Genomic DNA, 12,338 nt, shown 5'->3' with positions numbered 1-12,338 from the left:
AATTCTGATTTTAACAATGAAGGCTATAGAGTAATTCAAACAAATCCCATCTTTCATTCACATATGTAGAGACTATAAGGGGTTCCCCCCACAAACAACATGCTTGCATATGTGATTAATTCCAAAGCATTGTGTGTCAAGTAAACAATTTTTACAGATCTAAAAAGCTGCTGCATCAAAGGCAATCTTTTGGTACTATCATTTTACTCCTTAATCCTCACATTCTGATTTAAGTTTATTTATTTAGAACTTTTAGGCCAATCATATTGTCTATCTTTATGTAACATATAGTACAGAAATAAAGGTGTAATTACTTATTTACAATTTTACTTTACTTTTAAATTTCTTCTTTACTTAAGAGTTAAATGCTAAAGAAAAAGAGAGTCTTTCATACAGCCATTATTTTTTATTTTTTATTTATTTATTTTTTTAAGATGGAGTCTCACTCTGTCACCCAGGCTAGAGTGCAGTGGCGCGATCTCGGCTCACTGCAACCTCCACCTCCTGGGTTCAAGTGATTCTCCTGCCTCAGCCTCCCGAGTAGCTGGGACTACAGGCGTGTGCCACCATGCCCAGCTAACTCTTTGTATTTTTAGTAGAGATGGGGTTCACCCTGTTAGCCAGGATCTCCTGACCTCGTGATCCGCCCACCTTGGCCTCCCAAAGTGTTGGAATTACAGGCATGAGCCACCACGCCCGGCCCTATATAGCAGTTCTAATCATGATTTTTTGCGGATATGCAACAAGGAAACATTAAAAGAAGCACCGAAAAAGTGACATTATATATAAAGTATATTGTAAAAATAGCATTAGTTTGCCATGCAGTAAAACCCTTAATGTTCACAACCTTCAATGAATAAACATCATACAAGTAAACAGTGTTTCAAAATAGATGACACCTATAAAATCTCCTGAGTCTCCAAATTGTTTTGCTTTTAGAAAAACAAAACCAAATAAAAGTTAGGAATAAACAATTTCTAATGTTTCTATTGGAACCATTCAAAAAGGCCTTCATGTCATTATTTAAGTTAAATATATCTGTCTGGTTAAGGCTATGCTGAGACAGAATGAGTTGACAGAGGCCTCTAGGTTCTGGAAGAATAGACTAGCCTTCTGATACATAAGAAATGTGAAGTGTTTGCTCTGATCTATCTATATCCATGACAACGAATCTTAATGACTCTGTTTTTTGTTGTTGGTGGTTGTTGCATTTTGTTTTGCTATGGTTGTTTATTTTCTCTTCACTTTGGAAGAGAATAATTGATCTCTAGCATTTAATTTATACTGACTGCACCCTGTAGTAATACACCAAAGAACAAAAGATACTACCGGCCGGGCGCGGTGGCTCAAGCCTGTAATCCCAGCACTTTGGGAGGCCGAGACGGGCGGATCACGAGGTCAGGAGATCGAGACCATCCTGGCTAATACGGTGAAACCCCATCTCTACTAAAAAATACAAAAAAAAACTAGCCGGGCGACGAAGCGGGCGCCTGTAGTCCCAGCTACTCGGGAGGCTGAGACAGGAGAATGGCGTGAACCCGGGAGGCGGAGCTTGCAGTGAGCTGAGAGCTGGCCACTGCACTCCAGCCTGGGCGGCAGAGCAAGACTCCGTCTCAAAAAAAAAAAAAAAAGATACTACCTCTACACTTTAAGTTTTTTTTTTTTTTTTTTTTTTTTTTTTTTTTTTTTTTGAGACGGAGTCTTGCTCTGGCACCCAGGCTGGAGTGCAGTGGCGTGATCTTAGCTCACTGCAACCTCTACCACCCGGGTTCAAGTAATTCTTGTGCCTCAGCTTCCCAAGTAGCTGGGACTATAGGTGCATGCCACCACACCTAGCTAATTTTTGTATTTTTTTTTTTTTTTAGTAGAGACGGGGTTTCACTATGTTGGCCAGGATGGTCTCAATCTCTTGACCTCTTGATCCATCTGCTTTGGCCTCCCAAAGTGCTGGGATTACTGGCATGAGCCACTGCACCCAGCTGGAGTTTACAATCTATTTGACAAAATGGGACACTCCTCATACCCACCCATAACACACCATCCCACCATCCAATGGCAGGAGAAAATTAATAAGCTATTACAATAGGTTAAAAAAAATAGTAAGTAATATTAATTGCAACTATATACCTTTATATAAAGCCCTGGCATTGAATGTCAACTGTGTGAGTTGATGAGTTCAAGATTCTTGGTGTACAAAGCACCCTTATATAAAGCTTTATGGGATGGCAATGTTTGTAGTGGAAGAGTTGGCCTTGACTTTGACACATACTCATCCGTAAATGCAACCGTGCAGAGTGCCTACTGTGAGCAAAGCATTCAGAGCCCAACCCTCAGATTTCTCTCCCTTGCAGGTGCTGCTTTATCTCAACCCATAATTATTGGCAGTTCAAGTTCGTACTTTGTATTTCTTTCCTACATTCTCCAAACAGTCTCCTTTGAGATCCTCATTCACTTTCATGGTTTTAAAATATCATCTCCGCTTCTATGCTTAATCTGTTAAACTATTCCAAGTTTTACTCCCATTTCCTATTACATGCTGGGTAGTTCATCCATCCCTAAAATTCAGTGGGCATAAATAAAAATCATAGCTTCTTGCTATGTGCCTCTTTCCATCAGCTAAGTGTGGGCAAATCAAGCGGGTCTCTTGGGACTGACACATATCAATTTAGTTTGAATCTTCCTTTATTTTGCTTCCCATTTTGAACCAGTCATCGGGTTTTCTCAAATCTTACTTTGAATTCTCTCTCATATTTGTTTCTTTTCCATTCCTACTGTTGTAACCTCCCACACAGACTAGCCCAAAAGCCTCTTAACTGGTTTCCCTATCTTCATTGTCTACAACCATCAATACGTCCCGACTGTTTGATCTTTATAAAATCTTCCTAAAACACCACTTTGGCCACGCTCACCAAGAAAAATCCAAGGCTTAAGCCAGCATTCAGAACCTTTCAGAATTTAGGCCTAAATACTCTTTCAGGCTTCTCTCCCAATTCTCTCTGGCATATATTCTAGACTTGGCCACCTCTGAGCTTTGACCCTTGCGGTTCCCTGTCTGGAATGTCTCTACCAATCTCCACTCCTTACAATCCTGCTGACTGCTCACGGTTCTGCTAAAAAGCTCCATCTGCCATGAATTCTGTATCTGCCTTTGCCAAAGGGATCTTTCTCCTTAAATTCCTAAGCACGCTGTCTCATCTCCAAAAGATTTACATGCCTGCATTATCCTCTTTACCAGAGTAAAAGCTGCTTGAAGGCAGGAAATGTGTTATCTTTTATTTTCCCCAAATAATGAGCACAGTGTCTGGCTCATATTATGAATGAAGGCACCTGCAGCCCCAGCTTTCTGAACTGTGCAGCCATACGCAACAACAAGGCAGTGACAACTCTGACAAATGTCCTTAGGAGACTCCTAGAATTAGCTCCTCTAATGCTTCTCGGTCTGCCTATTTTAAAAGTTAAGGAAGACACAGAAAAAATCTTGGCCACTCAGTCCAGGATTCAACCCCAGAGTTTATTTATTATGCATGTTTATGCATTCAGATTGTGAGGGAGGCAATGGGCATGGATTGTAAATTGATGGCAAACTTAATGAAAAGCAGACAAAACAGTGTAAGAAGGCTTAAATGCCTTTTAGAACATGGCAGATATATAAAAAAGTCATAAGAAAGTTTACAATAAAGAAAAGAATGTGGAAGAGTGAGAGTCAAAAAAGGTAATTACACAGAAGATTTTTAAACAGCCTGTCTAATGGAGAAGCTGAGTGATTAAGACAAACAGCTTGCCAAACCACCTTGTCACAGGGACATAAATCTGAAAAAGCAGCAGACTCCTCAGAAAGGTCAGACAGATCATATTTAGTTTCAAAAGGAAGAAAACATGAAATTCATGCATGTGTGTGTGTGTGTGTGTGTCTGTGTGTGTGTGTGTGTAACCACTGAGAAGCAATGGTATGATATTGATAATCTTTGGAGAAAGAAACCTTCTGTATTGTCAAGTGACTTAAAACTTCAGGCACAATCCAAAACAAAAATTAAATAGCACAGCATAGTGTAGTCAACACCATATGAGAGGGTGCCTTCAGGGCAACACACACTGCTGCCAGAACACCAACCAAAAAATGGACAATCAGGATCTCAAAAGAGATGAGTCACCCAGAGGGTCTCTGTAGGAACAGTCTAGTTTCTTAGCCTTGAACCGAAGTGGTCTTGCCACAGGCAAGGAAAACATTGCACTGTTCCACAAAGTCAATTCTAAATGCATAAGCCATTGAAGCATATTTCTTATGGAACAAAGACTGAGGAGAAATAAAGATTGAGTACTGAAAGTAAGGATGCAACAAAACTTTTAAAGTGGCCAATCTTGCTTAAATAATGCTTGCAACCAAAAGCGAAGAAAGCTCTATTACTCTGGGAAAAAGGTGTTTGGATACACCACTAAAATAGGAAGCCTAAAAGAACCATTGTTTTATAATTCTGAGTTAACTGTGATTCTTTTTCCTTTTTTCCTTTTGTTAACTGATGGTATTTTCTGGAGTGAGTCATGGCTTTTTTTTTTTTGGTCTAGAGCCAACTTGATAATGCTATTTAAATAAATTAACTAACTAAACTTCAAAGTATAAGCTCTTATGCCCATAAAATAAGAGAAGAACTGGGAAGTTCACCAAGGATGAAATAGGAGAGGCATTTAATAAAATTCAGTTACAGAGTCAGGGTAAGGTAATGCTCTCAGTGACACATTTAGGTAATGCTAGTCTTCACCACATGGGAGATATTACTTTTGGGGGGCAATGTTCTTTTCCTCACCACTGTTTTTCTCCAATCTCTTCTTTGATTTCCTTTTGGGCTCCCTGGGTATCCTGCTGTGTTGTCCCAGCCCTGGTGTTTTGTCTGCTATCTCTTTTCAATGTCTGAAGATCAATTATCCCTTCGTGCTAGCATAGGGAGGACAGAAATTCTGGGGACCACAACTTTTCCATTATGCTTGAAGGAGAAAAGCAGCTCTCTCTCCTGTAAGATGGAGAATTCAGAGGTTTCCTCACAGGCTTCTGGTGATGCTTAAAGCAGAGAATCAACCTACAGGGTTTAGCACAGTGCCTGGGACGTGGGGAGTACTCAAAGGGTGTGAGCTGATCTTACTATTAGTACGTAAGTCCTGTAATTCTCTATGACCCACTGTGTGCTCCAGATGACGCCAAAGACCGAGAAAAGTGGCTTTCATCACCGTCAGACCTCTCCTCTCCTCTCCTTCAGACCTTTCCCCTCCTCTCCTCTCTTTTCTTTTCTTCTTTTTTGAGACAGAGTCTTGCTCTGTCGCCCAGGGTGGAGTGCAGTGGTGCAATCTCAGCTCACCACAATCTCTGCCTCCCGGGTTCAAGCGATTCTCCTGCCTCAGCCTCCTGAGTAGCTGGTATTACAGGTGGGCATCACCACACCTGGCTAATTTTTGTATTTTTAGTAGACATGGGGTTTCACCATGTTGGTCAGGCTGCTCTTGAACTCCTGAACTCATGATCCACCTGCCTCAGCCTCCCAAAGTGCTGGGATTACAGGCATGAGCCATCATGCCCAGCCCAGCCCACCTTTCGTAACAAATATTTCACACATGATTTTTTAAAAAGAAGTCAATATAATGCACTAGCTGTAATATAAAGAAAAAATACAGGAAAATAACTTATAACAAAATACGAAGTATTTCTATTCGTAAATACCTAGGCATTACTGGACTAATAGATACATCTAAGTAAGTATATGCTTGTGCCTATACAATTGTCACATGCATGTACAATCAACATGCATGTGACACTACATATGCAAACCAATCCACAAGCACTGTAATGCCAACTCAAATACTACAAGTCACATTACCATGAACACTGTACTCACCCAACTTGCCATCTGTTCCTCTTCCCTAATGCCCTTATGGTTAGATAGGACTATATGACTATTTCTGGCCAGTACACTATAGTCAGAAGTGATGTACCTCGCTTTCGGGTCAAAATATTGACGAGCTGGTATGTGAATCCCGTCTACCCCTGCCCACAGTGGCTCGCAACGATCCCCATGGTGGAGTCTGGATGCTTGAGTAAGTGGGGCAGAGCCCTCTGTCAAAGCTTGACCAACTTTCAGCATAAATAAAAAAGAAACCTTTGTTGTGTTAAGCCATCAGAATTTCTAGGTTAATTTGTTACTGCAGCATAATCCTGTCTATCCTTCAATGGTAAAGGACTTTTTTTTTTTTTGTTGAGACGGAGTCTCGCTCTGTCGCCCAGGCTGGAGTGCAGTGGCCAGATCTCAGCTCACTGCAAGCTCCGCCTCCCGGGTTCACGCCATTCTCCTGCCTCAGCCTCCTGAGTACAGGGACTACAGGCACCTGTCACCTCGCCTGGCTAGTTTTTTTTTTGTATTTTTTTTTTTTAGTAGAGATGGGGTTTCACCGTGTTAGCCAGGATGGTCTCGATCTCCTGACCTCGTGATCCACCCGTCTTGGCCTCCCAAAGTGCTGGGATTACAGGCTTGAGCCACCGCGCCCAGCCAAAGAAGTCTTTTAAAATAAACCCTGATGATACACAATTATTGTATACTTGGAAAACTCCATATATGTTCAAGCCACACAAAAATACTTTGTGTTCATATGGAAAACTAGGTTCAGATAATTATAAATAGGGTGTGCACCTACATAAATGACCAGCAGGACATTTGAGAGTTTGTGCAGGATTGGGGACTGTTACAAAAGACTGCACAATACATTCCAGGATGTTTATTACCCTTGACTTATCACTGAGATAACCAAAATGCCCCAACAAAGGTTCAAAATGTCCCCTAGGGAAGAATACTACCCCAACTGACGGCCACTAACTTGGAGAAAAGATCAACATAACCATGGCTGGCCAAGTTGTACACTGTTACAATTACAATTACAATTATATTGTTATAATTACCATGTTACGTAATTTCATCGGTAAGTGATTCATAGGTTACAGTGTCTTAGAATCCTGGATTATGTTCTGTAAGATGTAAACAAAAATAGGTGAAATAAAAGGGTTCTCTGGTCCCAGATTGAGCAATGCTGGGTTAAAGAGTGCAAATCTTTAGCACATGGAGCATTATGAATCACGAAAAACAAGACACAGTATGCACTGTTCCTCACACTTATTTGAACTGAAGACCTTTTGTTCCAGAGCTTCCTGCAGAACTCATAAGCCATCAGCCCTCACCTTTACAGAGGAGCAAATTAAGACTCAGAGGTTTGTGTCAGGCTTTCAGGGAGTTAATAGCAGAGCTAGGCCTAGAACTTAAAATCAATATTCCCAACCATAAAATGGAATGAAGCCTACCGACCTAGGCTGCAATGTGAATGGACCTCAAAAACATGATGCTGAGTGAACAAAACCAGACACAAAAGGTCACATATTGTAGGATTCCAATTATTTGGAATATCCAGAATAGATGAATCCACAGAGACAGGAAGAAGATTGGTGGTTACTAGGGGTTAGGTGGAGCACAAAAGGGGAGCAACTGCCTAATGAGCATGGGGTTTCTTTTTGGGGTGACAAAAATGTTTTAGAACTAGTTAGAGGTGGTGGCTTTACAACACTGTAAGAGTACTAAATGTCATGGATGTGCACATTTTAAAACGGTTAATTTTCGGTTATGTGAATTGTACCTCATTAAAATAAATAAATAAGGTTTAAAAAAATAAGGTTTAAAAAATATTCTTTTCTCTATACTCTGCTCTTATCAGCTTGAGCTCCCCAGTGTAGTAGAGAGTAGCACAGAAGTGTGATGTTTTCATACTGCTTTCTCATATTGTTATATATATTACCTTTTGTTTTCTGGTTATTGAATAAGGAGTTGGATATCATAAGCCAGTGAATAAAATTTTGTGGGGTTTGACTGCAGGCTGAAAAAGATAATTCAGCTATGTTGAATGGGGGTAGAGTGGTTTTCTCTCCATTAGCTACTACAAGCTACAGTCTGTCTTGGGCAGAATAGAAATGTCAGGGCATTGGAGTCAAGTGAATAGAGGTTCAAATCCTGACTCCACCACTTAATACTATACAGTTATAGCCCATTATTCAAATTTTCTGAGATTCCATTTCTTTATGTGAAACATGGAGTACTAATACCTACGATACAGGATCACTGGGGGAATTAATTGCAATGATATAGGTAAATATCTAGAACAAAACTTGATTCCATACTAGAAAATAAAACCAAGTTCTAGCACCCCCAAGTGTAATATTTTCCTGGATGGCACAACTAAAATTCCCTCAGAGGGCTGCAGGGGGGACCCAGCCTAGGCTAGGGATTTTCTTTCTGAAGCTGAGGACATATTTGGCTCCGGGAAAGAATTTCAGGGTGAAGATTTTCTTTGTTCTGTGACTCCATGGGATGCTCTGCTGTACTGTGCAGATGAGAAAGTGGGAGTGTTGGGCAGAATAGATTATGCATATGCATGTGTTTATAAGGTAACAACTTCTCTAGAAGGGAACCCCTAATAATCAAGTCTGTCAGAAGAAAGAGTCTCTGGAACCTTCATCTTTTCATCAACTGGGAACGAAGTGGGCATTTCCAGAAAAAAACAAACACCTTCAGGCACAATAAATGTGTTTCTTTAACATACTAGAGTCCCTCTCAACTCTACTCTGAGTTTTAATACTATAAAACAGTATTTTTAAAAATACTGAAAAATCATCTTCGTTTAAAAAAATCCAGTAGTTGCAAAGTTGTCCACTGTACTACACAGAAAGGTTTATGAATGGCATATGGCATGTTTAGGAGATTTGGCTCAGATGAGGCGGAAGCACAAGGGATTTATGTGCATCAAAATCCTCAAATTGACAGAGATTATCCAGTTAAAACAAATAAGCAAAGTGACTAACTGCAGTCACTTGAAACTTAGCAAGCTTAGCTCAGTGCTGCTTATGCGAGTTTTGAGAACTGGAGTGGAAGTTAAAAATTTTTAATTACTAAACTGCTGCTGTATAGCTTAATTTGAAAATAATTTCTGCATTAAATAAGCATTCATTCCTAAATCACAGCATGTTTTACACTGGTTCCTCAAAGGTCATGCAGGAGTCTGGAGATAAGAAGCCCCTTTTCTAAGGGAAGCCTAACTGGAAAAAAAAGTCCTGTTTTTAAAAGGTTCTGTTTCTTCTTAATTCCAAGGTGGGGGAAATCCCAGATAAGCCTCCACTTAAAAGTCAACTATTCTCCTAAGAGCTGTGTGGTGATGAAATCGGGAATAGGAAGAAGGAAGGGGACAGGAGGAATAGTGTAGGAGGAAAATCTCTTTTTCTGTGAAAATCCAAAGCAAGCTCCTCAGGGGCCTGGTCCTAAGGAAGAGTAGGAGAGAAGAACTTTCTGGTGCCCTGTCCCTAAGGAGGAATGTGATGCATGGGTTCAGATGCTCCAGAGCGCTATCCTGAGGCAGGCTCTGCCTGCAGCCATCATGATGGCCGCTGGACAAGTGTCTGAGGCCTCTGAGTGTCCCAGTAACATCACCTGTTACCCCAGAAGCCATTCACTTGGCAAACAACCTGCAAGGCACCTGTCTATTCAACTGACAACATGGAGAGGGTCTGCTAGATTGTTCATCATTAAGTGAGTAACCAGTAATAGAAACATGATAAGAGTGGTAATGGGTCTATTCTCAGTATGGGATATGAGACGTCAGGTGTATCAAAGAGAGTCAATGAACCCAAAATTAAAAATTTAATCTAAAAAAATCATACTTTAAATATAGACACACATGTATGCATTGGAAAAAACACTGGGAGGATATACACCAAAATACTAACAGTGGTTATCTCTGGGTGATAAGGTTATCTGTATTTATAATATTTTGAAAGATTTTAAATAACAAAATCTTACATTTAAAAGATAAAATATAGTTTAGATCAAATACTTTTGGATAAAGAAAACCACAAAGCAGCAGCACTGAAGATTAAATAGATGATCCAATACTAGGAGAACAGACATTATAAAAATAAACAAATCCAAAGTGGCTGCAATCCTGTAAATGAGAACCAGTGCTGGGGCAGCTGGTTGAACAACTTTTAAAACATGGAAAGCCGTAAAATATGGTCTTTTATGATAAAAACTTGATTTAGGATTCTTTGATGGCCCAATTTTAAAATTAAACCTGATTAAATAAATCTTACCTCTATGCATACATAAAATGATTATTATACATGTTTGCATCCCAAGATCCTGGTTCCTTTATTCTTGAACAGGTGACTCTGGTTTTCACTGATAGAATTCAAATACTTACAATAATCTTGTTTTACAACAGAACTATAATATTAATCCTATAATACCTAAACATAAAGATTACGGTTCATAAGATTTCATTGCAGCATTGTTTGTAAATATAAAATATAAAGAAAAAATGCCCAGCAACATGTGAATGATTACATTATGATACAGACACATTATGGGATACTAAGCAGTTCCTAGGAAATAATTTAGATCCATCTATACAGATCTTGGAGGTGTGTACATAAATCAGAGTTGGCTAGAAAAAGTAAGGTACAGGACAGTATACATAATAGAATTTCATTTTGTAAAAAGAAAAAAGTGTGGTTTTGCATATATAGTCTAGAAGACCTTGGCGTCCACTTCTCCAACATATGCGTGGGGCTCATTTTCTCATTTCATTCTGTTCTCTGCCTAAATATCCCTCAGAATCTTGCCCTAACCATCATATCTCAAGTTGAACCCCCTGGAATGATCTAACCTTTTATCCTATTTTATTTTACTTTATATTGTGAATCATTACCACATTTTATATCATATTTTTATTGATATATTGCCTGTCTCACTATTATAATGTTGAGTTAATGAGAACAGGGATCTCATCAGTTTGGTCACTGTTGTTATCTCAGTACCAGGTTCTGTTATATAGTAGATGCTTCGATATTTGTTGAATAAATAAATACATCTCATTATAAATGTATATATGAATATATGCACATGTATGTGTGCACACATGTTGACACATATAAACATGTACTTAGATACAGACAAAACATACGAATTTATAGGGGAAAAACTCTCAAAGTTTATATACCTACTATGAATAGTGGTTATATTTGAGTAGTTAGAGTGGGAGAGATAGATGGGTAAGGGTAAAGGGGATGACCCTTTCATTTTTTACTTTATATACTTCTATCTTATTTAAATAATTTATAATAAAGATGAATTAAGGTATGACAAAACATTTTAAAAATTGTCATATAAGGACTAGGGTTTGCTGAACCTATATAACTACTTTAAAAATATGTCTGGAGATAACATTTAGGTATCTCTAGTTTTCAACTGGACTGATCAATTGAAGATATTTTAACCAATGATAGTTTCAATCTCCCTACTTTAGATGGTCGTTCTCCAACTTTAGTATGCACCTGTCCAGTTTGTTAAAAATAGAATCCCAAGGTCCCTCCCCAGAGATTCTGAATAGGGTTTGGGTGCAGGAATTTTTATTTTTTAAAAATCATTCAAGATGATACAAAGCTCATCATTTAAAAACTCATCTTGAGATAGAGCTGAGACAGGGAAGACTGAATCAACATATACTTAATGAGGATCAATTATCTGCCAGCCAATTGTGGATAATAAACATTAGATAAGTTTAATTAATTGTCTATTAGTGGACAAATATTTCAGCAAGCTGTGTTTGCAATTAATTTTTCAGTGGTTAAACACTACAGCAGTCTGAATAGAACAAAATTATCTTGGAAGTGAAAAGTTATGATGCAGGCTTTGTGGTTGCATTTGTGTGAATTTAAAAATAATATTACACTTTAAAAAATTATTAGATTAAGCCTTTACCTGTTTTAACTGGAAGACGGCAAATGCAGGGTATCTGAAAACAAAGGCATCCCCACTGTACCTGAAGAGCAGTGGACTATCAGCTAGAAAACCCTGGCTCTATCTCCTTTTGACCATCACATATGGCCCTTCACTAGGACTGAATTTTCTCCTTTGTAAGTGGCTAGAGTTGGTTTTAAGATCACTTCTGCACACATCTACAACCATCTGATCTTTGACAAACCTGACAAAAACAAGAAATGGGGAAAGGATTCCCTATTTAATAAATGGTGCTGGGAAAACTGGCTAGACGTATGTAGAAAGCTGAAACTGGATCCCTTCCTTAGACCTTACATGAAAATTAATTCAAGATGGATTAGAGACTTAAATGTTAGACCTAAAACCATAAAAACCCTAGAAGAAAACCTAGGCAATACCATTCAGGACATAGGTATGGGCAAGGACTTCATGTCTAAAACACCAAAAGCAATGGCAACAAAAGCCAAAATTGACAAATGGGATCTAATT

At 38.9% G+C, this 12,338-nt stretch overlaps 1 protein-coding gene across 10 annotated transcripts in view; it reads right to left on the bottom strand.

The window, feature by feature from the left end:
• The window catches only part of VTI1A (vesicle transport through interaction with t-SNAREs 1A), a 373,251-nt gene that overhangs the window by 182,456 nt on the left and 178,457 nt on the right, over positions 1-12,338 (bottom strand). The window lies entirely within an intron of this gene.

This window comes from Rhinopithecus roxellana, chromosome 11, assembly GCF_007565055.1.
Source record: "Rhinopithecus roxellana isolate Shanxi Qingling chromosome 11, ASM756505v1, whole genome shotgun sequence".
Classification (NCBI taxonomy): Eukaryota; Metazoa; Chordata; class Mammalia; order Primates; family Cercopithecidae; genus Rhinopithecus; species Rhinopithecus roxellana.
This window is presented reverse-complemented; position numbering and strand designations above follow the sequence as displayed.